The 26427-nt window shown below is 47.5% G+C and overlaps 1 pseudogene across 1 annotated transcript in view; it reads right to left on the reverse strand.

Annotated features, from left to right (window-relative positions):
• Positions 1-26427, reverse strand: part of LOC146866938 (lysine-specific demethylase 5B-like) — a 532890-nt pseudogene that overhangs the window by 50091 nt on the left and 456372 nt on the right. The window contains exon 11 of the transcript XR_014966714.1: positions 21248-21559. The product of XR_014966714.1 is annotated as a lysine-specific demethylase 5B-like (transcript). The remainder of the gene's footprint in view (positions 1-21247; positions 21560-26427) is intronic.

Here is a 26427-nt window from a genome sequence, read left to right on the forward strand (position 1 = left end):
GGTCCCTGGCCTTCACCTACCTGTAACACCCCTAAATCTAGTAATTAGGGGCACCCTGAACCTTCCTTCCCCAGATTCCAGATTCCGAAACTACAAGAAGAGCGAGAAGAAAGGAAGACTTGCCCTGCAGCTGCAAAGGAGAGGGAGACACCAACTGCTTTGGCCCCAGCCCTACCGGCCTGTCGACCTCGGACATGCTCCTGCTCCAAACCCGGCCTCTCTTGTGGCCAGCAACCTCAGAAACCCCGGAGGACCTGGCTACCTTTGAACTCTAATCCCCTGGGACTCCCATGAGTAGAGGCTCTACTCAGAACCTACCTTTCACCCCTGGCAGCAGCCCGGAACTGCGATCCCAGCCCACTCTGCACCCGCCAAGCCTGGCCGGTGCCGGAGTAAACTAAACCCACGAGGACGACCCCACAGCGACTGTGACCCCGAGTCCGGCACCCAAGGACCCCCCTCGACTATCCTGAAGAAGCTTGTAGCCTCAGAACAGAGAGCCACCACAACCGCGATCAACAAGAGAGTTAGATTTCCGACACCAAAAGGCACCCCTGCACCCGGCGCCCCACGGCCCTCTGTGCCCAATCCCGGGGTACCTACCTATCCTCCAACTATCCAACTTACCCCTCGAAGTGGTGGTGGCACCCGAAGAGTCCTCGTCCCCGAGCCTGCAGTCTTTTTCCAAACCGGAAATTTCCCATAGAAATCAATTGAGCGCCCGACGGCTCAAAAGCACCCTTCAGCCAGCCGCCCGAGTGGCCCTGGCAGTGAAAACTCTACTCTAACCCACTTCCCCACTTGCCCTGAGTAAGTGACCAGGAGCCCAGCTCCCACAGCCGCGTGGCTTGCCCGACAGCAGCCACCAACCCAGGCCCCCCTATCCCTCGTAGGATAACATTGGGCCTAACTCTCTCTGCACCCGGCCGTCCTGAAACCGCTGAGGGTGAACTGACTGTACCTACCCGACACTGGGGGACCCCTGAGTCTATGCCCAGAACTTCAACTCTGCCAGTCGAGTACTTACCCTTAAACCGCTAACTTCATTTTCCTCATAGGGTAACATTGACTGGCTTCTTCTTGGAAATTCTTCTAAGTGTGAACTTTTCAAAACTCAAAATATTCACCAAAAAACAGCCGAGTACCAAAAACGAATTTACTCAGCTGCTCTTAGGTGAGCTCCCAGTGCTGGATCTTGGTGCCCAGCACCGACTCTGAAAAGTACCCTCAACTATACTTACCTTTAACTCATTTTTCTTCCATAGGAAACTATTGAATGCTTTTCTGTGAAATTTCTTCTAAGTGTTGATTTCTGTAATTTCTAAATATTCCTCAAAAATCGTATAACATCTGAAAACGTAATTACTTACCTGTTTTGGATAAATGTCCCAGTACTGAGTCCAGACACCCAGTACTGGATTACAAACGTAACGATAACCTACTGTACCTGTAACCTACATTTCCTTACATAGGGAATCGTTGATTGTTTGCTCTGAAATATTTTCTAAGTGCTCACTTTTGAAATAGCTACATATTAGTTAAAAATAATTACAGTACCAAAGTCGACTTTTAACAGCTGATTCTGAGAACTGACCCAGGACTGGATCTAGGATCCAGGCCTGGAATTACAAAAGTAATCTAAAAAGTAATCTGTTGCATATAACTTGAATTTATCATTGAGCTCAAGGTATTGTGTTTAGAAATAGAGTTGCCTACTGCAACTATCTGTAACTGTTTACTAAAAAGTCAATTGCACATACAAAAGTATTTTTATGAAACATCTCCTGTCGAGAAAGTATATTTTAATTCCAAGTGTTGGTTCTAAAATAAAACAAGCATATATTTTTTATATACAAACCATTGGCCTAGAGTTCAGTCATTGAGTGTGTGGAACTTTTTGCTGACTGAGTGTGTACAACAAATGCTTTACACGTCCTCTGATACTGCCTTACTGCTCGACCAGGCTACCACTTTGGAGAGTAAGGTTATATCTAACTTTAACCTCTGTTAAACCCTTGGGGTCTGTGGACTCTGTACACCCTGTACCTATTAAGGAAAAGTATATACAGAGCCACTTTCTCACATTGGTGGATCAGCGGTGGGATACAAACTTGCATTTGTTGGACTACCTGGTTACCATCTGACCACACGACAGAACTCCTAAAAATTGCCTTTAGAATTCTGATTGGTCTTTCCAAAATTACTAAAAGTCTTGCTAAGGCCTTGCTTAAGTCCCATTAGAATTTTAGAAAAATAAAATTCACTATAGTCAGGGTAGAGGGTTAGAACTGTCAGGTTAGAATGTCTCAAACAAACCCAGCTATTAGTGATAATAATAACATGGACCTGGTGGAGGAGCTCGACCTCACACCTTACTCACACTTGTCTTTCAAGGAATTGAGGTCCTTATGCAAACTTAAAAATTTACAAATGGGCCTGCATCCAACCAAACTAGGGCTCCAGGAGCTCTTGGCTGAGTATGCTAAGGACCACCCATCTGAACATGGTGATGGCCAGTCAGATGAGGAAAGGGAAGCAGAGGAGGTTGACAACAATCCCCCCATGCTATTCCCTAGGGAGGAGAGGGCACCCATACCCTCCAATCCAAGGATTAGCATCTGGGAACCTAGAGACTACACAGGTGGCTCTGGTCCCAGAGAGAACACTGGGGGACCCCCCAGTGAAGAGGACAGCCTTGTGAGGCTGGCCAAAAGATTAGAGCTAGAGTCCAGGCTCCTGGCTCTAGAAAAAGAAAGGAGAGAGATGGGTTTAGCACCCATCAATGGTGGCAGCAATAATAAAAATAAGGATAGGGAGGAAACTTCTGACCTTAAAATCCCCAAAGGGATTGTCCCTAAATTTGAGGAAGGTGATGATATCACAAAATGGTTCACAGCCTTTGAGAGGGCTTGTGATATCAGAAAAGTGAAGAAACCTCTCTGGGGGGCACTCCTGTGGGAACTGTTCTCTGGTAACTGCAGAGACAGGCTTCTGACCCTTTCTGGGCCAGAGGCAGGATCCTATGACCTCATGAAGAAAGCTCTGATTGAGGGATTTGGATTCACCACTGAGGAGTATAGAATTAGATTCAGGGGGGCTCACAAAACCCAGACCCAGTCCTGGATTGATTTTGTAGATTTCTCAGTGAAGACACTGGATGGTTGGTTAGCTGGACATGGTGTGCAGGATTTTAATGGATTGTACAATTTATTCATGAAGGAACATATTTTGAGTAACTGCACAAATGAAAAGTTGCATCAGCATTTGGTAGACCTAGGTCTAATTTCTCCCCAAGAATTGGGAAAGAAGGCAGACCACTGGGTCAAGACTAGGGTGACTAAGACAACCACTGGGGGTGACCAAAAGAACGTGGTCCCAAAACCTCCCCAGGGGAAAGGTGGTGAGCATCCCCAAGATAAAAAGTTTGAGTCTTCCAAAGGGCCCCAAAAACCTGTTCAGGTGGGTAAGACCCAAACTACACCCTATGTGCCCCAACCATATAGGGGGAAGAACTTTGATCCCTTAAAGGCCTGGTGTAATACCTGCAAGAAGCAAGGACACTTAACTGTAGCTTGCCCCCACAACAAAGCCCCTAAGGCACCCAGTACAGCTACTCCTGGGGCAGCAAGCATACAAATGGGATCAGAGGTGTACCCTGAGCAAATCTGGGAACACACTGAAGCCAGTCTAGTCTCCTTGGGAGAAGTAGAGGTTGCCACTGTAGCTGTGTGGCCACCCAACTTAAAGACTTACTTGCAGTACCCCTGGGTGAATGGAACTAGGGTATAAGCTCTGAGGGATACAGGTGCCAGTGTCACTATGGTGAAAGACACACTGGTTTCCCCTGAGCAATACTTGATTGGGAAGTCTTACCCAGTCACCAACGCTGACAGTGTCACCACTAGTCATCCCATGGCCATGGTAACATTAGGCTGGGGGGGGGGGGTTACTGGCCTGAAACAGGTAGTGGTCTCTCCAAAGTTGCCAGCTGCCTGTCTGCTTGGAAATGATCTGGAAACCTCAGCCTGGGCTGAGGTTGAACTGAAGGCCCATGCAGCCATGCTGGGCATCCCTGAATTGGCGTGTGTGCAAACCAGAGCACAGAGCAAGAGGAAGGGTGAAAAAGTAGGTCTGGAGCCTGGAATAATGGCCTAGCCAACCAAGAGAAAAGGAAAGAAGACTGGGGAACCAGCTTCTACACAGCAAACCATCCAGGACCCCTCTCCCCAGGGAGAGGATTTGGATACCCCTGAGGGAACTGAGTCCATGGAGCTTGACCCTTACCAGGTTGAACTCTTGGGCCCAGGGGGACCCTCTAGGGAAGAGCTGTGCCAGGGTCAGCGAGACTGTCCCACTCTTGAAAGCCTGAGGCAGCAAGCTGTTTCAGAAGCCAGGGGAGATGTCAGTGGTACCCACAGAGCTTATTGGGAAGAGGGATTACTGTATGCTGAGGCAAGAAACCCCACTCCTGGAGCCACCAGGAGGGTGGTAGTGCCACAGAAGTACAGGGAGTTCCTCCTAACTTTGGCTCATGACATCCCCTTAGCTGGACATCTGGGGCAATCCAAAACTTGGGAAAGGCTAGTGAGTCACTTCTACTGGCCCCAGATGCACCAAAAGGTGAAGGAGTTTGTCAGCTCCTGTGTCACCTGTCAGGCCAGTGGCAAGACAGGTGGCCACCCAAAGGCCCCCCTCATTCCACTACCAGTGGTGGGGGTCCCCCTTGAAAGGGTAGGAGTGGACATTGTGGGTCCACTTGAGCCACCCACAGCCTCAGGGAACACATTTATTCTAGTGGTAGTGGATCATGCCACTAGGTACCCTGAAGCAATTCCCCTTAGGACTACTACAGCTCCTGCAGTAGCCAAGGCCCTCCTGGGTGTCTTCACCAGGGTGGGTTTTCCTAAGGAGGTGGTTTCAGACAGAGGTTCCAACTTCATGTCTGCTTACCTAACACACATGTGGAAGGAGTGTGGGGTGCAGTATAAGTTTACTACCCCCTACCACCCACAAACCAATGGCCTTGTTGAGAGATTCAACAAGACATTGAAAGGTATGATCATGGGGCTCCCTGAAAAACTCAAAAGGAGATGGGATGTCCTGTTACCATGCCTGCTTTTCGCTTACAGAGAAGTGCCACAGAAGGGAGTAGGTTTCTCACCCTTTGAACTTCTGTTTGGTCATCCTGTAAGGGGACCACTTTGTCTTGTAAAAGAGGGCTGGGAGAGGCCTCTTCAAGAACCCAAACAAGACATAGTGGACTATGTGCTTGGCCTAAGGTCCAGAATGGCTGAGTACATGGAAAAAGCATCCAAGAACCTTGAGGCCAGCCAGGAGCTCCAGAAGCACTGGTATGACCAAAAAGCTGCACTGGTTGAATTTCAACCTGGGCAACAGGTGTGGGTTTTGGAGCCAGTGGCACCAAGGGCTCTCCAAGATAAATGGAGTGGCCCTTACCCTATCCTAGAAAGAAAGAGTGAGGTCACCTATCTAGTTGACCTGGGCACTAGCAGGACACCCAAGAGGGTCATCCATGTGAACCGCCTCAAGCTCTACAATGGCAGGGCTGACATCACCATGCTGATGGTGACTGATGAGGAACAGGAAGCAGAGAGTGAACCTCTCCCTGACCTCCTCTCTTACAGCCCAAAGGATGGGTCAGTGGATGGTGTGATCTTATCAGACACCCTCTCTGCCCAACAGCAAACTGACTGCAAGCAAGTCTTGCAGCAGTATGCTAGCCTCTTCTCCCTGACCCCTGGTCTGACCAACTGGTGTACCCATGATGTGGACACTGGTGACAATGCACCTGTCAAAAACAAAATCTATCGACAGTCAGACCAGGTCAAGGAGAGCATCAAAGCTGAGGTCAGCAAGATGCTGGAGTTAGGGGTCATTGAACCCTCTGAGAGCCCCTGGGCCAGCCCAGTGGTTCTAGTCCCCAAACCTCATCAACAGGGTGGAAAGAGAGAGATGAGGTTCTGTGTGGACTATAGAGGGCTCAACTCTGTCACCAAGACAGATGCTCACCCTATCCCAAGAGCAGATGAACTGATAGATAAATTAGGGGCTGCCCAATTCCTCAGTACCTTTGACTTAACTGCAGGGTATTGGCAGATTGGCATGGCCCCAGGAGCAAAAGAGAAAACAGCATTCTCCACCCCTGATGGACATTATCAGTTTACTGTGATGCCCTTTGGGTTAAAGACTGCCCCTGCCACTTTCCAGAGGCTTGTGAACCATGTCCTGGCTGGGCTGGAGTCCTTTAGTGCAGCTTATCTTGATGATATTGCTGTCTTTAGCTCCACCTGGCAGGATCACCTGATCCACCTTGGAAAAGTTTTAGAGGCCCTGCACAATGCAGGCCTCACTATCAAGGCATCCAAATGCCAGATAGGGCAGGGCACTGTGGTGTACTTGGGCCACCTTGTAGGTGGAGGCCAGGTACAGCCCTTACAACCTAAGATCCAGGCCATCATGGACTGGATAGCTCCAACAACCCAGACCCAAGTCAGGGCATTCCTTGGCTTGACTGGATACTACAGGAGGTTTGTGAAGGGGTATGGGTGCATTGTGACTCCCTCACAGAACTCACCTCCAAGAAAATGCCCAAGAAAGTGAACTGGACAGTTAGTTGCCAAAAGGCTTTTGACACCCTGAAAGAAGCAATGTGCTCAGCACCAATTCTAAAAGCTCCAGATTATGCCAAGCAGTTCATAGTGCAGACTGATGCCTCTGAGCTAGGGATAGGAGCGGTCCTATCCCAGACCAATGATGAAGGCCAGGACCAACCTTTTGCTTTTATAAGCAGGAGGCTACTCCCCAGAGAGCAGCGTTGGAGTGCCATTGAGAGGGAGGCCTTTGCTGTGGTTTGGTCCCTGAAGAAGTTGAGGCCATACCTGTTTGGTACTCACTTCCTTGTTCAAACTGATCACAGACCTCTCAGATGGCTAATGCAGATGAAAGGGGAAAATCCAAAGCTATTAAGGTGGTCCATCTCCCTACAGGGAATGGACTTTGAAGTGGAACATAGACCAGGGACTGCCCATGCCAATGCAGATGGACTTTCCAGGTTCTTCCACTGAGACAATGAAGACTCCATAGGACAAGGTTAGTCTCATCACCTTTTGTTTGGGGGGGGGGGGTTGTGTGAGAAAGTGCCCTCTTTCTTGCATGGTTTGCCCCCACTTTTTGCTAAATTGCTGACTGTACTTTGACTGAGTGTACCCTGGACTCCTGCCAATCAGGTGCCCAGGGCCTATGTTCCTTCCTTAAACACACAAACTCCAAATTGGCAAACCCTGGTCACATGTCAGTCCCGGGAAGGCCCCTAAGGGCTGCAGCACTCATTGTGCCACCCTTAGGGGCCCTGTACCCTTACACACACACACTGCCTTTGCAGGCTGAGTGTCTGGGTGCAGGACAAAATGAAGAGTCGACATGGCACACATCCCTGTGTGCCATGCCCAACACCCACACTGCCAAGACATATGTCAGTCACCCCTCTGGCTGGGTGCCTTATGCCCATGGTGTGGGCACAGGAGCCCTGTGCCCCTACAGTACCCAGGTCCATTCCCGGGCACTGTAAGTGCAGTGCTGCCATTTAAGAGTACATGGTGCTGAGAGCTTGTCAAACACTGGCTCCACAGCACCATAATGGCAACACTAAAGACTGGGAAGTTTGGTATCAAACTTCTCAGCACATTAAACCCACACTGATGCCAGTGTGAGATTTAATGTACCAAGCACCCCAGAGGGCATCTTAGAGATGCCCTCCTACAACTAACTGTTGGGCGTGCTAACCACGTTCCTTGCGCGGAACCTGGAATGAAGGTTCCGTGCAGAGAACGTGGATCGGACTTGGACGGCAGTTGCTGCCGGGGGGACTGCTGAGCTGGACGTGAATAAAGAGGTTTCACCATACCTGCGTCCTCGTCCTCTTTTCACTGGCGACGGGCTGGTCCAGCGTCCAGTCTCCCTTCCTGCGGGTCCTGCGACTCTGCCGTCCTTCCTGCTTGGAGCGGTATTCATGGCGCATGAGAATTGAGTGAGCTTCGATAAGCCCAGAAATCGGTGGACCCGGATCCTTTCCTGTCGTTGCTTCTCATACCGATCTTCACTTGGTGAGACGTCTGTTTGTGTATTTCCTGCTGTGACACTTGAGTTCCGGTTGTTGCTTCGGCGCGTATACCGACGCGCGGCGTCATCGCGAGCGCCACCGCGTGTTCGTCTCTAGTCCGCTTCATTGTTTACTGTTACCCTGGCAACTGTTGCGCGTTCTAAGCATGCGTTTCAATCGAAGATTGTACATGGATTTCACTGCAAAGTCATTTCAAGCGCTACTGATTATTATTTATTTCAGCTTGAATTGGAGGAAGAAAGCAATGTGTGTTGAACAATAATTATTGGAAACTGACATTTGTTGAACAGTGGTTATCTTAAGTGGCAGCAATTGATTATGATGATGATGATTATGCTTCGCTAATAAAAACTCTTGACAAAAGATTTAATTCTAAGCGCAACGTAGTTCTGGAGCGACATACATTTTTGCAGCGCGCACAGATGCCTGGTGAATCTATAGATGACTTTGTTGCTGCTCTCAGAATTTTGGCTGTCAAGTGTAACTATAGGGAATTTCGTGATGAAATAATTCGCGATCAGCTGATTGAACGCACATGTGACAAGAAGGTTCAACAGAAACTTTTATCCTCAGATGATCCTGATTTAGAGACTGCTCTTATCTTAGCGAAGAGTGTTGAGCATTCTCAACTCTGTATGAAGGAGTTAAATACACCTGTATCAACATCTGATACCGCATCTTTATCTGAAGTCAAGCTGGTTACTACAAAAGCTCCCATCAAATCAATCAGGGGCACCAATACTAATGTTTCCCGTGTACCATCTGTGCCTAATTGCCCGAAAATGAGAGCCGAAGGACAACATCCTTCATGTTATCGCTGCGGCAGCACCTCTCATCTGGGAAATTTCAAGTTTTGTTTTGCTGTAAACCAGACTTGCTTCAAATGTGGGAAGAAGGGACATTTGGCACGCATGTGCAAAGGAACTCTAGCCCACAAGGTACCCCCACGTACTGTAAGGGCCATTTAAGAGGACTGTGTACACCAGTATGAAGATGGTGAATTATTAATGCTATCTTCATCATCTATACATGAAGAGGGTGTTGTAGAAATAGCTTCCATTGCAGAGGGTCAAAGAAGGAAAAACCCTGTGTGCACCATAAGTGTGAACGGAAAGGGCGTTAAATTTCTTGCCGATTCTGGTTCCCCTTTTACTCTCATCAATGTCAAGGATTTCAAAAGTTTGGGCGACATTCCTGTAGCTCACTCAAGTATAAGGATGTTTGCTTATGGTGGCAAAAGAGTTGAAGTAGTAGGCAAATTTAAGGGGAACTTAGAATTCAAGGGTGATTGTTTTTATGGTACTGTATTCATTGTGGAAGAAGGTGCAAATTTGTTAGGATGGCATGAACAAGGTGAGCTAGGAATCATCCTTGATCCCAATCATGCGGACATGGTTTATCCAAACGGGAAGCTAAACAATACTATGCTGGTCTTTCTGATGTTGCTCCTGTGCAGAATATCACGACTGATTTGCGTGTTGAGAATGAGTGGATTCAAAATTACCCTGAAGTTTTTAATGGAAAGTTGTGCTAACTTAAAGGATTTCAACACCGTATTGTTCTTAAAGAAGGTGCTAGGGCTGTAACGCACAAAGTGCGAAAGGTACCGCTTAGTATGCGCAGTGATTGAACCCATAGAGGGGTCTGAATGGTTGTCACCTATTGTTTTAGCGCGCAAAGCTGATAAGTCTCTTAGGATGTGTGTGGACTTGCGTGATCTGAATGCTTGTATATGGGTGGATCGTTAACCCCTACCGAACATTAATGAGATGTTGTCAACTTTAGAGGGTGTTAGGTATTTTTCTTCCCTTGGCATATCTTCTGCTTACCACCAAATTGAACTGTGCAAAGACTCGAGACATCTCACGTCATTTGTGACTCCTGATGGAGCTTTCCGCTATTTGCGTATGCCGTTTGGTTTGGCATCAGCTTCCACAGTGTTCCAACGTCTCATGGGAAACCTATTCAAGAGCACTGCGGGGGTGGAGTTCTTTCAAGACGACATTCTTATTCACGGGAAGACCACTCAGGAGCACAATGCCAGAGTTAAGCACGTACTAGAAATTGTTAAGTCTAGTGGGTTGACATTAAGAAAAGACAAATGCAGATTTCTACAAGAAGGGGTAGATTACCTTGGTCACCATATCTCTGCTAGAGGAGTTGAACCCAAAATGAAATTACTAGATGCTATTCAAAATCCTCCTGAACCTAAGAACAGGGATCAACTACGTTCTTTTCTGGGGCTAGTGGAGTACTACGCAAAATTTGAAGCTAATTTTTCTGATAGGACTGTATGTCTGTGTGGTCTCCTTAAGAAAAATGTGAAATATGTGTGGTCTGATCAATGTGCGTCTGATTTCAAGTTGCTGAAAGAAGCAATTGTACAAGCACAGCCACTTAAACTATTTAACATCAATGATCAATGCATTGTCGCCACTGATGCCAGTAATGTTGGACTTGGTGCCGTTTTAATGCATAAAAGATCGGACAATAGGGAAGAAATAATTGCTTTTGCTTCCAGAACACTCCGTGGTGCCGAAGGAACCTATTCTACCATTGAAAAGGAAGCTTTGGCGCTATGGTGGGGTGCACAGTATTTTCGAAATTTCCTGTGGGGCAATGATTTTGTTCTCAGGACCGACCACAAACCTTTGGTGGATTTTTTTACCACCAAAGGCGAGGGCAGAGCAACACCTCGTATTGCTAAATGGCAGTACAGACTCAACGAGTTCAATTATCGTTTGGAATATGTTGCTGGGGTAAAGAATTGCGTGGCTGATTGTTTGTCAAGGTTGCCTCTTTCTGGAAATGTTGTAGAATCTGAAAATGATCATTTGGAAATGGTGTGTGCGGTCAGCGCTATAGCGGATACGGGAGCTGCTTTGTCTGAAGTTGATTGGAAACTGGCCATTTCTGAGGACGTTGAGCTCAGTAGGGTGATAGACTATGTAACCCTGGGTTGGCCTAATAGTACTACTATTCCTTCGGAATAAATTCCTTATTTGAGAGTTAGTGACGAGTTGTCTCTGGTTGATGGAATTTTGCGCAGGGGTGGGTTACTGGTTCTTCCCTTGTCATTACGAAATAAGGTTTTAGAGTTAGCCCATGAAGGTCATTTGGGTATTCGGGCGATGAAGCGGAGAGTGAGGGAAGATTTTTGGTGGCCGGGTGTTGACAGGTCCATCGAACATGGTGTTAGAGATTGTGGTGCGTGTGTATTGAGTGACAAAACTCAGGTAACCTGTGTAGGAAGGTGGATATCTGACTATGGTTACCCCCAACTTTTTGCCTAGTGTCTAGCTGGTTTTTCGACTTAGTTGGCCTGAGATCCTGCCATTCAGGGTCTCAGGCTGTCTGCTCTCTCTTTAAAATGGACTCCATGTACCCTAGGTACATAACCAATTGGTAAGGATCACCTTATTGGACCCTGTACAGTGTACCCTAGGTACCCAGGGCATAGGTGTACCCTAGGCCTCCCAGGGGCTGCAGCATGTATTATGCCACCCCTGGTCTGGCCTTCCAATCAGACACAACTGGCTGATCACTCAGCTGGGGCAAGGTCATGTAATCACCCCTTGCTTAGATATAGTATATCTATATCTACCTTATATATAGACACATGTGTACCTATCAGCCACTCCCATGGCAGGCCTTAACAATCCTGGAGGCAGAGTGCTTGGTAACATGTGAGATGGTGCTCTAGCATGAGCTGAGCCTGTCTGCAGCTTTCGGAACCATGTCCTTATAGCTGTTCTATGATATAGCCTACCATATACTCTTAAAGTGCCTTATAATCTTAAACGGTTATGGTAACGATGGTTTGGCTTTATCAAAACATGTCGTGTAAGGTGTCTAACACTTTGGCATAATACCCCCATACCATTTCTGGTGATGAGAATATTATTCCTCCCTTCTAGAGGGAGAGACATGTTAAAATCCTACTTTGCTGTTTAACTCTAACCAAAGCCTCAGCATCACAAAATGGATGCTGCTGCCACAGACACAAGTCTGACCTCCTGCTGCTGGGAGTGATCCCGGCAAGGGAGGCTTGGACAATAGGTTTCCTGCTTGGGGAGGTGCTAGCACCTCCCCAGACAGACTTTAGTGTATTGGGGCAGGGAGGGCTGAAAGGAATGAGACATGCCTGGGGCACACAGGGTGTCCCATGCATAGTCCAGTTCAAACCGGTGCTGGGGCACTCCAGCCCCAGTCCTGGCGCGAAACTGGACAAAGGGAAGGGGGTGTAACCACCCCCCTCCCAGGTCCCACCCATAAGGCGTGACCTAGCAGGTATCCCAGCCCCCCAGATTAGTATAAGAGTGGGAGTTGGGCCTCAAGACTTTGGATTATCCTGAACCTGCAACTTGAACAGAAACTCTGGACCTTCGACATTCGACGAAAGAAGAAGACTGAAGAATCTCCCTTGTGGCCAAGGAGTGGGTACCCTGTGGAAACAGGCACCATCAAGAGACTACCCTTTGCTTTGCTCCAGTTCTACGAGGGACCGACTGCAGAGCCCGACCAGAGCCTTGACTTCCAGACTTCTCCGACCCTGATCCACATCCACAGCCGTGCTGAGATCCGTGGAGGCGACGAGAGACGTGGGACCGGCTACCTGGGAAAAGTGGCTAGTATCTTCAAGCACAGCTTCTGAGGCACCCTCGAAGTTGTGCACCGGGGATTGAGAAGCCCCAACCCCAAGCACCATCTGCACCGAAGATCAGCCCCCCACACTCCACGAGTCCTGCGTGGGGCCCTTCTACATTTTCCTGCTTGCCGCGTCTGTCCGGTTGCTTGCCCGCTGGCTAGTGGCCTTTGAGGCGACGCACCCTGAAATCTTCAGCGCAGGTTTGGCTCCTCCAGACTGGCTCCCGCTTCTCTGCAAAGAAGAAGCACCCCAGACCTTCCTGGTCTGCACCAGAAGCAAGTCCTCCGTTCTTCGTGGGTTCCGCTTGCCAAGGCTTGGTGAGTCTTAGTCCAACTTCGACGCCGCCGACAGCAAGAGCCTTCGTGGGACAGCTCGCCTCCTGGTCCTGGTCGTCCTCGACGTTCCCTGGTCCTCGTGGCTGCAGCGACAAGCTTCACCTTCACCTGCAATCTTCACGACATTGCCTGGTTCCTTCCTGGTTCCACGTGGTCACTGGCTAGTGACCTTGACTCTGTCCCTTCTGCTTGCAGGTATCCTTTCTTCCTGATCCCAGCCTTGGGATCCACCGGTCACTCTTCACTGACTGCCTGTCAGCATCTTTCTTCAGGCATCCATAGGAGTCGACGACGAAACCCGACGCAACTTCACCCCTATGCACCCGCAGCCTGTGGGCTAGGTAACTTGGGTACTCCGGTGCTCATCAGGATAGTGACTATCCTAGTGTCTAGTTTTCCAGTCTCGACTTCCTAGCTACTCCGGAAGTGTCCTAAATCTATGTAATTCAAAACTGTACTATTTCTATCGATTATACGCATTACGCGTGAGTGTTTCCACTCTGCACCTGAATCCCGTGGGCCTCCCACTTCCTAACCTTTGGTAGTATAGTGTAGCCCCAGCGATTCCCTAGGCCTAGGCCTATCCTATTTCCGTGACAGTGGTCCTTATACCACTTACTTAGTATATGGTTTGCGTGGCCCCTAGGGCCTAACTGTATTACTTACCTGTGTGACTTAATGTATGCATAAATAAGACTGTGTTGTACTTACCTCTAATCTCATAAAGAGTGCTGAGGGTTTGTCTAGAATAAATACACTTTATTTTATATATATATCTGTTGTGGTGTCCTTTCATTTGGTATTCAAGGGATTATATATGGTATCACAGCTGGCTTCACATGCCATTCAGAGTTTAGCCTAAGACTGCTCTTGTCCATTCACAAGTCTGACCTCCTGCTGCTGGGAGTGATCCCGGCAAGGGAGGCTTGGACAATAGGTTTCCTGCTTGGGGAGGTGCTAGCACCTCCCCAGACAGACTTTAGTGTATTGGGGCAGGGAGGGCTGAAAGGAATGAGACATGCCTGGGGCACACAAGGTGTCCCATGCATAGTCCAGTTCAAACCGGTGCTGGGGCACTCCAGCCCCAGTCCTGGCGCGAAACTGGACAAAGGGAAGGGGGTGTAACCACCCCCCTCCCAGGTCCCACCCATAAGGCGTGACCTAGCAGGTATCCCAGCCCCCCAGATTAGTATAAGAGTGGGAGTTGGGCCTCAAGACTTTGGATTATCCTGAACCTGCAACTTGAACAGAAACTCTGGACCTTCGACATTCGACGAAAGAAGAAGACTGAAGAATCTCCCGTGTGGAGAAGTGTGGCTCAATGATTAGAGCGGCAGACCCTGATGCAGAGGTCTAGCCCGGGACCAGGGTTCAATTCCCCGCCTCGGCGGGTCTTGGGCTAAAAATTCCACGAACCTGATAATTCTCGCCTCGGTGCCATTCCAATCATGGAGTCCCACTCTGCAACTCTGGGCAATAGCTTGCTTAATCTCCACAATGGCCCCCACAACGTTAAGGATGCCTGGCCTCCACCTTGGGGGTGCCCAGGAGAAGATGCCTCACAGGGAAAGCCAGGATGGGTTCCACAGCGGTATTCGTACAAGCGCCTTGAGACCCTTGCGGGTGAGTAGTGCGCTATACAAGTATCAATTTACATTTACATTTAGTGACATCATACATCAGGCCAACTTCTCACAACCTGCCCATCTTCTGTCAGTCCTATTCCTGTCAAAGAATCACCTTGGTGCAAATTGGCTTTTGATGTGGCTGGTCCATTCAGTGGTTTAGGGAGTTCTCCCAAGTATGTGCTAGTTTTAATTGATTACATGTCCAAGTGGCCAGAAGTCAAGTTTGTGGACGGAATCAACTCTGGTATCATTATCACATTTTTTATGGAGGTTTTTCTTCGTGAGGGATTTCCGGAGGAGTTAGTAACTGACAACGGTACCCAGTTGGTGTCTGCTGAAATGCAAGATTTTCTGAAGAAGCATGGCATCAAACATATACTCACCTCTCTTTACCATCCACGTAGTAATGGGTTAGTTGAGCGTTTCAATCGTGTTATCAAAGAGCAGTTACAGTTGGCCTCCATAAATGGTCTTGATTGGAGGTTAGTGATTTCGGACATGCTATGGGCGATAAGAACTACTCCACACTACAGTACTGGAATGTCTCCGTTTTCCTTGTTGAGAGGTAGAGTTGCGGGTTCCAAACTTAACAAAGATTGGATGTTAAGGAAGGTGAGATTCACAAAGACTAGGGATGGTAGCTGATGTCAGAGCTGCTACTCAAGCCAGGTATGGATCTAATTGTCCCAAGCAGTCTTCAGTGTGTCAAGGAGACTGGGTAAGGATCAAGAAACCAGTGCTCGTTCGTAAAGGTTTTTCCCGGTTTTCTGCCCCTGTTAAGGTCAGTAAGGTGAGAGAACATGTGGTTGTTCTGGAAAATGGGAAGGTTTGGAATAAGTCTGCTGTTTCAGTTGTGCCTAAGCCAAAAGTTGAGTTTGTGAAAAACAAATTTGGTATCAACACTCGTGGTGCAACTCCAGTTCCTGGCATTGATTTTTCTAGGGGTTGCACATCTAGGAGCAATCTTGCTCCTCAACAAGGTCTTGTGAGGACTAAATTTCTCCCTGCCAGAACTAGATCATTCCCCGTCAAATTACAGGACTATGTTAGATTTTGATTAGGAGGGGTTGTGATTGTTGTATTTAATGAGGGTTGTTGTTTTTTTTGTGTAGGGAGGGGGGTGCGTTGGGTGTGCTAACCACGTTCCTTGTGCGGAACCTGGAATGAAGGTTCCGTGCAGAGAACGTGGAACGGACTTGGACGGCAGTTGCTGCCGGGGGGACTGCTGAGCTGGACGTGAATAAAGAGGTTTCACCATACCTGCGTCCTCGTCCTCTTTTCACTAACCTACAATCAACGTCTGCTCTGAGGCTGCCCAGGCTGCCACACAGCAGACACGTTGCTGGACCCCTGGGTGGGAGAGCCCCTGCTCTCCCGGGCCTGCAACAATGCACATCCTGGGTGAGGTGATAGATCTCCTCCCCCAGGATGAGCAAAGGGAAGCTTCAAAGGCCTGCCGCCTCTAGGAGTTTCCCCAGGCCACTGCAACCCCCCACTCTGGCGGGAAGCTTGGCCGGAAACCCCATACATGTGCCAGCCTGCCAACCCCACCCCTCAGGTGGGGAAGGCGAGGTGAAGCACATCTCCAGGCTCTCGCCATCTTGAAGATGGGAGGCCCTACCCTATCAGGATTAGGCTACTGCCCCCCTCCCACAGGAGAGGGGCAGGATAGGGGGTGTACCCACCCCAGGACAAGGACCCATTGGTCCCTGGCCTTCACCTAGCTGTAACGCCCCTATATCTAGTATTTAGGGGCACCCTGAACCTTCCTTCCCCAGATTCCAGATTCCGAAACTACAAGAAGAGCGAGAAGAAAGGAAGACCTGCCCCGCAGCTGCAAAGGAGAGGGAGACACCAACTGCTTTGGCCCCAGCCCTACCGGCCTGTCGACCTCGGACTTGCTCCTGCTCCAAACCCGGCCTCTCTTGTGGCCAGCAACCTCAGAAACCCCGGAGGACCTGGCTACCTTTGAACTCTAATCCCCTGGGACTCCCATGAGTAGAGGCTCTACTCAGAACCTACCTTTCACCCCTGGCAGCAGCCCGGAACCGCGATCCCAGCCCACTCTGCACCCGTCAAGCCTGGCCGGTGCCGGAGTGAACTAAACCCACGAGGACGACCCCACGGCGACTGTGACCCCGAGTCCGGCATCCAAGGACCCCCCCTCGACTATCCTGAAGAAGCTTGCAGCCTCAGAACAGAGTGCCACCCCAACCGCGACCAACAAGAGGGTAAGATTTCCGACATCAAAAGGCACCCCTGCACCTGGCGCCCCACGGCCCTCTGTGCCCAATCCCGGGGTACCTACCTATCCTCCAACTATCCAACTTACCCCTCGAAGTGGTGGTGGCACCCGAAGAGTCCTCGTCCCCGAGCCTGAAGTCTTTTTCCAAACCGGAGATTTCGCATAGAAATCAATTGAGCGCCCGACGGCTCAAAAGCACCCTGCAGCCAGCCGCCCGAGTGGCCCTGGCAGTGAAAACTCTACTCTAACCCACTTCCCCACTTGCCCTGAGTAAGTGACCAGGAGCCCAGCTCCCACAGCCGCGTGGCTTGCCCGACAGCAGCCACCAACCCAGGCCCCCCTATCCCTCGTAGGATAACATTGGGCCTAACTCTCTCTGCACCCGGCCGTCCTGAAACCGCTGAGGGTGAACTGACTGTACCTACCCGACACTGGGGGACCCCTGAGTCTATGCCCAGAACTTCAACTCTGCCAGTCGAGTACTTACCCTTAAACCACTAACTTCATTTTCCTCATAGGGTAACATTGACTGGCTTCTTCTTGGAAATTCTTCTAAGTGTGAACTTTTCAAAACTCAAAATATTCACCAAAAATCAGCCGAGTACCAAAAACGAATTTACTCACCTGCTCTTAGGTGAGCTCCCAGTGCTGGATCTTGGTGCCCAGCACTGACTCTGAAAAGTACCCACAACTATACTTACCTTTAACTCATTTTTCTTCCATAGGAAACCATTGAATGCTTTTCTGTGAAATTTCTTCTAAATGTTGATTTCTGTAATTTCTAAATATTCCTCAAAAATCGTATAACATCTGAAAACGTAATTACTTACCTGTTTTGGATAAATGTCCCAGTACTGAGTCCAGACACCCAGTACTGGATTACAAACGTAACGATAACCTACTGTACCTGTAACCTACATTTCCTTCCATAGGGAATCATTGATTGTTTGCTCTGAAATATTTTCTAAGTGCTCACTTTTGAAATAGCTACATATTAGTTAAAAATCATTACAGTACCAAAGTCGACTTTTAACAGCTGATTCTGAGAACTGACCCAGGACTGGATCTAGGATCCAAGCCTGGAATTACAAAAGTAATCTACAAAGTAATCTGTTGCATATAATCTGAATTTATCATTGAGCTCAATATATTGTGTTTAGAAATAGAGTTGCCTACTGCAACTATTTGTAACTGTTTACTAAAAAGTCAATTGCACATACAAAAGTATTTTTATGAAACATCTCCTGTCGAGAAAGTATATTTTAATTCCAAGTGTTGGTTCTAAAATAAAACAAGCATATATTTTTTATATACAAACCATTGGCCTAGAGTTCAGTCATTGAGTGTGTGGAACTATTTGCTGACTGACTGTGTACAACAAATGCTTTACACGTCCTCTGATACTGCCTTACTGCTCGACCAGGCTACCACTTTGGAGAGTAAGGTTATATCTAACTTTAACCTCTGTTAAACCCTTGGGGTCTGTGGACTCTGTACACCCTGTACCTATTAAGGAACAGTATATACAGAGCCACTTTCTCACAATTGGCCAATCTGCGAGTCTGCACCATCGGCCAGGGACCAGGGTTCAATTCCCGACTCAATTCCCGACGCGGCAGGGTCGTGGACCAGGGTCAAAACGGACTCGATAATTCTCGCCTCGGTACCTACTCTAACCAGGAACACACTCGGCAACTCTGGGCATTAGCTTGCCTCATCTCCACAACGGCCCCCCACATTCGCTGGGGATGCCAGGTTTCACCTTGGAGATACCCTGGAGGGACCATCTCACAGGGATAGCCAGGACGGGTTCCCCAGCGGTCTACAGCGCCAGGACGCCTCAGGGCAGCAGTGCGCTTTACAAGACACATACACATACACACATACACTCTGCACCGACGCCCATGGCCCTAGTTCGAGTGGCCCAACACCACAAAGAGGTCTCCCCGGTGATACTGTCCTGAGATCTGGTGATCTCTGACCTGCCTTGAATCTCCAATCAATGCCTTCAGCTCCTTTCTGGAGGATCCCCCCTACTGCGACCGGAGAAAAACCCGACGCCTTAAGACACTCCTGCACCAGATGTCCCACGGCCTTGGGTGGCCCAACCGACTGTGTCCCAGCATCCCCAGGCATTCCAACTTACCTCTCCAAACGATGGTCACCTCCAGAAGATCTTCGTCCCCGAGCCTGCAGTGTTTGTTGCAACCGTAGAATCCCCGTTGAAATCAATAGGGCACCCGTTGCCAAAAACAGCAACCTGCACCCAGCCGCCCCAGCGGCTGCACTTTGTGTGCAAAACTCGGTTCCCCCTTTGTACTGAGCTTGACACCAGGAGCTTTGCTCCCACAACCTTGTGGCCTGCTCGTGAGCTGCCACCAACTGGAGGCCCCCTTTCCCCCATTGGATAACATTGGGCCTCAGCACTCTGCATCAAGCCGTCCTAGTGCCGCTGAATGTGCTTTGAGTGCATACTGACCCTGGGGGAACCCTGGTTCTAACCCCAGAAATCCAACTTCCACACCAAGTACTTACCTGTAATCCGATAACTCTATTTCCTCCCATAGGATTGCATTGACTGCTTTTCTTTGAAAAAATGTGTAGTTGTTTTGAATGAAACTCTAAGAAACTACAAATATACAAAAACTGTTTTACTTACTTTTTCTCTAGGAAATGTCCCAGTGTGATAGCTAGGCATATAACACAGTAGAAAAAGTAATCTAAAAAGTACTCCAAAAAGTAATCAAAGTAATTTAACCGTAATTTCAACTGAATTCAAAGTATTTACAGACCTTTAACAAAGTAATTTTCATTCAGCTTGCTTGTATTGTTCAACCTGGCTTCAAATATACCATTTAAACTTACCTGTGCCAGGGTTGCTTGGTTCTAGAAAACAAATATAACTAAATAATATTTTTGATATAAACAAATTGGTCTGAGTTCAGTCTTTGAGTGTGTGACATCATTTCTTGCCTGAGTGTGTACAATAAATGCTTAGCACTACCCTCTGATAAAGCCTTACTGCTCGCCCACACTACCACAAATAAAGAGTAAGGTGCTATCTATTTTTACCTCTGCTTATCTTTGGGGTTCCACTGGACTTTGTTCACAGTACACCTCACTTTGGTATAGTATATACAGAGCCAGCTTCCTACCTAGATATTTCAATTTCCAAGTTCTTCTCTCGGTGCTTATCTTTAGCTTGTTCTTAGAGGGCTCCTTATAGGAGTTTTTCGCCCGCAAGTCTGCCCGTTTATTTGGAGGAGATGATGTTCCCTCATACCCAGATGGGTTTTCTGTAGCCTTCTTTTTCTGCAAGTATAGAAGACATTTGGCTTCTCTATCCTTCAATGTTGTAGCCTAAGACATGGGACAATATATGCAGTCTTTAGGCTTATACAAGCTCTAGATGGGCTAAAAAGGCCTTTCTTAGATCTCGGACAATTCATTTTCTTATCAGAACTAAGCATCCAAGATAAAATTCAGTTTGAGGTCAAAAGTTGAAAGATATCAACTGGAATAGTGAAGAACTGAGCAGAGCTCAGGGAGACTCCCTTTCACAGGACATGAAGTAAGAAATCTGAGGTACGGTTGCCCTTGAGGGCAAGCGCTTCAGAAGCTGCTTCCTGATTGGCTTAAGTGTGGTCCTTATTAAAACAATGTGAATTGGTTACCATGTCACTTGTTTTAACTATGCTTTCTTTGCACTTCTTGTTTAATTGCCGTGGGGTCTAACCTCAATTACGGGGATGATTCACGCATATGAATCATGAAAGATTCAATACTGAATAACTACATAATATCTACAAACACATGGTTTATGATGGGTCTTGTCTTTAGAAGTTAACGTGATAACATTTATTTTGTTTATCAATGGTACAGAAGATACCTCAGACTATTTTATTTACACGAATGACCATGCACATGATGAGAACCTTATGTTTTAACATTTTCCCTATATTACTTCACACAGATTTTAAGCATTTTAAAATAAAAGCCCTTTTCGAATTCTACCCATCGTAAATTGAAAACTGGCACAAATACAAAACTAGAGGAGTTGAACGAATATCTGGCATGTGAATCCACTGGTCTAGCTTTAGCAGATAAAATGTATTACCTAGGTTTATCACCATCAATGTGCTTTAACATAATACAAATGTGTCCATTCCCTATTTGCCAGCACGATAATGTTCTCCTGACTGTTCAAGCCTTAGAGGCAGAAAACAACTTGAGAGTCTATGCGTCACTGACCTCTTCTCCTTCAGGCTGCTGGCAGTCTGGAGCAGGACAAACAGCATCCTCGTCATCAGAATCTTCACCATCTGAACAGGACAATTCCCCTGAACTGGACCGTGATTCGCTGAGCATTGGCACCTCATAGAGCTGTTCCCCAGGAGTATCCTGTCTGCTCATGTTCAAATCTTTTGACTGATTTAATTTCATTTTTTTGGGAGCAAGCATCCTCTTCACTCTGTGTTTCATGCCAAAGAAGTGCCGTCGTTCATGTTGTCGTTTTAGTTTTCTTTCCACACTAGTGAGAACATCTTTAGTTCCGCACTCATTCTGTAAAAGATAGTGTAAATGACGTGTAAATTAACAAATGGGAGGATTACAGTCCACAATCAAGTATTTTTACCATTTTCACAGAGACCCAGGAAACATGACCCTATAGGCAAATAGAATAAAAATACAATAATTGGCCACATAAGAATAAACCTTAACGTTCAAGTTAAATCTGCTATCCATGTTAGAATTGTTCTACACTATTTGTTTTCCAGATTTCCATTTTCAATAACCTTTCTAGGTTTCTTCGAAGGTTACTTAAAAGGAACACCTGAAATCTACAAAGACTGCCGAAAAGCAAAACCTCCAAGATGATTTAATGTGTGTAATACACAAAGATTCTTACATATTAGTTAGGCAGCAAACGTTTGTAAAGGCCCTGAATAAAAATTCTAAAATAATTTTAGGAGGACAATCCAGTTCTTCTGATGGACATTCTACTCAAATGCAATATTGAGTCTGCTTGCCCACTGTTACCTACATTTTTCCAAGGTGTACAAGCATTAAAGTAAACCAAGCATTGGCATAGCAATAGATCTCGCCTTTGGGACCTTATAAGCATTTAGACTATAATACAGCAATACATACAGCCTAACTTCCCTCCACCTATCTGTGTCTTTCACTTTCCAGTAACTACATATCAAATAACACAGCTTAAATGAAAATTCATAGTGAATCAGTGGGAAATGCACTATTTGTACGTTATGAAACCTCTATTAGTTAAGGCACCGCACCAAATCTCGGTTGGTGCAGTGGAGAATAGTGACTTGTGTATATTTAGTGCTACAAGGCCCCATTCTGTGACAGAAAGCACTGTAAACATGAAGACGATTATTTTACATTTGCATTACACACAGTATAGATACAAAATGTGCAAAAATGTTTAAGATAAAAATTACGATTACAAAAATGCTTCCACAATATAGGTATTTTGCAGGCTGTATGTAGTGCAGTGGTTTATTTATTTAACCCTCTTTTAAAAGCACATATCACAGCTTAGCAGGTAGCTAGGTCCCTTACAATACCTCTCAAAAAGAATACACGTGTGTCACCAGGCAGCTTCAAGTTATTCCATCAATTTCACATATGCAGATTGACCAGTTGTGCACATTTACATTTTTTTCAGTCAGCAATACCCAGGCAAGAAGGCTACTTTAGCTGTCTGCCCCTCCCTTGGTTTCGCAGCATAAGACACACCCTGCCTTATACTTCAGTCGAAGCACTTCAGCTGTAGAAATGAATAGTCCGGAACGGTTGACTTTTGACAAAAAGCAGGGGGACTGTTTTCCTAAAGTGTGCCCCTCAGATCTCTCCCGCTTCCACCACTGACTAGAGCTGTGATAATTTGTGAATTTGGCTCGTAAGCTATACCATCATTATTCTAACATGCACCACGAATGTACTAATGCATGTGTTACAATTGTAGCACCGAGAACACAATGATTGCAATAGTGTGAGCACCTGCGGTGTAATAATGAGTGAAACACACCTGTGTTGCTGCTCCACCCATCCCCTGAACTAGGACAGGAAGCACGGTATTGCGATAGTGAGTGAAACACACCTGTGTTGCTGCTCCACCCGTCCCCCGAACTATGGCAGGGTGCACTGCAAACATTTGTGCAGCAGTACTGGGGCTACATGTCTGTGCAATGAGCGCACACACATTCCACAACTTCACAAGTGAGCACCCTGTAAGCGGACATGCAGGTGGTAAAATACAAAGAGTACACACAAGAACGCCACCCAGCTGTGGGTGCTACCCTGCTTTGTCACAAACAAAATATGTCTTCTGTCGGTCGCTGCCAGCATTTCCACCGAGGAGTTTTACAGCGCGACTTTGCAACGAGTAAAACACGTTCCATCTAGAAGGCAACCGCACGACCCCATGGGAGTGAGCATATCATGGCGTGGGTACCACGAGTACACACCACTGACCTTTGCAGCACACCCCACAGCCAATCTGTCAACAAACCGGAGGTGCTTGCAACTCAACTATCACAAACACCCAGATCAGTTGTTGTTCAATCAATTCTTCATTTAATTTTTGTCCTCTATGATGAATCAGGTCTACAACTTCCAGAGTGCAGTGTTTTGTTAAATTAAATCCCAGGATGGAACATGGTGCTTCAGTTGGCCTGGACTCTACAAGTAACTTTATATGTACTCAGGGATGTGCTGCGGTTGTATTTTGTTCGGAGGGGCCATTTAATGCTTTTACCTTGATCGAGAAGACTAGGGCCATGGAGCTCAAACAGCAGAAGCAGTTGATAAAGATGGCGTTGAAGAGGGACCAGGCGACTAAGTCCTTGGGGGGCTCGGGTACCGGAACAGGGTTTGTGTCTTCCGGCAGACTCCGGTATCCCTACTCTCAGGCTGCAGCGCCACAGGCTCCAGGGGCATATGCTATGCTGTCCCGGGGCAGAGCAAAGCACTAGGCTAGAAGGGTGGGAGACACGTGGGAAGAACGCGGTGGAGGCAGGGCAGTGGTGAGGGCACGGGAGGGAATAAGAAACAAGCCAACACGAATAAGGGTATACATGACGACCCGTTCAAAAGTACATACAATAAATTCACTGTCAGCATATGCAGTGCGACATGTTTCATGCCGCTGGCAGACACACAGAAAGACAGGCTATACAGATAAGTAGCGGGTGACAAATGCAGCAAGCACGGCCATGAAAGTGAAAGCGCCGCACTAAATAGAAACATGATCCACAACAGATGGCACATTGCGTGCCGCTGCTCACAAGGTGGATGCCGTGGGAGTAAACTTTTTCAGAAAAGGTGAGACATGCACCCGCCTTTGGCCAATTGCATGCTTTCATTTTTGAAAGCCACACGCAAAGGCCAATAGAATGTGACAACCACATGCACAAGCTTTCAGAAATTCTGGAGTGATTCCAAGAGGCCCTCTCCTAGAGCAGCGCATGCGCGCTGAGCTAGGCTCGACCTAAAAAAGTAACTCCATACAGTGGCGGCTCCCCCATTGGGGTGTGGGGGCGTCGCCCCACTGTGCCTGGTTGGGGGCTGGTGGGTGGGCGGTCCTGCTCGAGGGCAGGGGGGCGGGGGGGTTAGTGGCTTACCCACTGTGGTGGCTACTGTTTGGTCGGCCCCAGGGCCGAACAAAGCAGTTATGCACACTCTCCCTTTTTCTCTATGTAGGCTGCTGCATGCAGCCTACATAGAGAAAATGGCCTGGCTGAGGCGCTCTCCGCTGCGCCAAACCAATCACAACGCTGCCATTGCAGTGTTGTGATTGGCTTGGGTAGGGGAGGGAAGCTGCCTGCTGCCTGCTTCCCGATTCTGCAGCAGGAACATGCAGACCTGGCTGCCACTGCACCATTACAGCGTAACCGGCCAGGAGCGGAGGCGGCACGGTACCCGGCACTCAGGTACGTTTTATTTTTATTTTTTCATTCCCCACCCACAACCCCCCCCATCTCCCGCGATCATGCTGGCCGCCGCTGCAGTACCCATTGTCAAAAGTAGGACGCTGGTGTGAGTCGCTGAAGTTTAACCAAACTCTTGAACGCCAATTTCCTACAAACGTTTTTCATTAAAAAAAAAACATGCTAAAGAGTTCGACAGCTCATCTAACTACAAAGCTAGCTTTATTTTTACTTTAAAATATTTTATTTGAGCTATGGCCAAGTGGGCCGTCGCGACAAAAACCTTCCGTTTGCGTCTTTAAATAAAATAGTGTAAAAGCATGTTTTTTCAAATTAAGATTGTTGTGTAATGCGAATTATGAACATTACAGGTTATCCTCGTTGGCTGTCTTAGTTGCAAATCCAACGTACAGAGGCCAGCTCTTCCTTTCGCCACCTGAAGCCGTTGTCCTGGTTGCTTCGGTCCTTTCCAGTCTCCCCCCGGAAGCGGAGAGAACATGTAAATACAGAGCCCCTGCGCGGCCTTAGCGCCGTCAGTACAGCAAAGTGGCTGCGATGCAGAGAAAACTAATACAATATTCCTAGTTCAGTCCTTGGATATTTGGGGGAAGTGCAACTTTCCCCAAAATAGTAAAGGAAGCGATATTTATGTTGTAAAATCTGTCCTGTAATATGCAGTGGAGGAAAGGAGAAAAAAAATCAACAAATACTAGATAACCGTATTGAAAATTAATTTGGCACCTAAGGTCCTTCCTGGGAACTGCTGCCCGAGGTAGCAGTGGACACTAACATACTAGGACTATCAGTTAGCGCTCCAGTCTATTGGACCTGGTGAAAGATGTCCAGCTTGGTGATACTCATTTTATCTGCACTGATAAAATGCGTGACCTTTCTCGGGATTCGAACCTGCGACATGTAGTTTGCAGCCAAATGCCAACAGCAACCGTTCAAACTGCAGCCATTAATTGCTGTTCTGGTATGTGACACACGTGCATAACCTCAACTGGCAGCTATTATTACATGTAATTTACCTCATACATACTCGTCAGGGACACCCCGGAAATGTGACCGTATTTCGCGAGTAACAGGCCCAGTTCTGTGGCTTGTTTAGCATTACATGTATTCAAGTTGTACACACCTTCTGTTTCGTTGGTATGTTGGAGGTCGCATTTGTAGAAGCAGGTCAACATCTGGCAAACAGAACCGTTATCACCCCCTCCCCAAACACGCGCGCGCACAAACACAAGGGAAACAACAGTGCGTTTCCAAAAGCCACCAAATGATAACTCAGCATTGTTTATTATGGATACTCACGTATTCGAAAGCGGTGCTTTGTCCTGCCCTGTGTCTGCAAGTTATGACCAAAATAAAAGGAATTATACAACATTGAACCCGACACTCGTATTTTCGAGGAAAAACCTGTCATGCCCCGCGGTCATGCCTGGAGATGCGGGAGGTATTTAAGGAGCATTGAGGGCT

The sequence above is a fragment of the Triturus cristatus genome, chromosome 1_2 (genome assembly GCF_964204655.1).
Source record: "Triturus cristatus chromosome 1_2, aTriCri1.1, whole genome shotgun sequence".
NCBI lineage: Eukaryota > Metazoa > Chordata > Amphibia > Caudata > Salamandridae > Triturus > Triturus cristatus.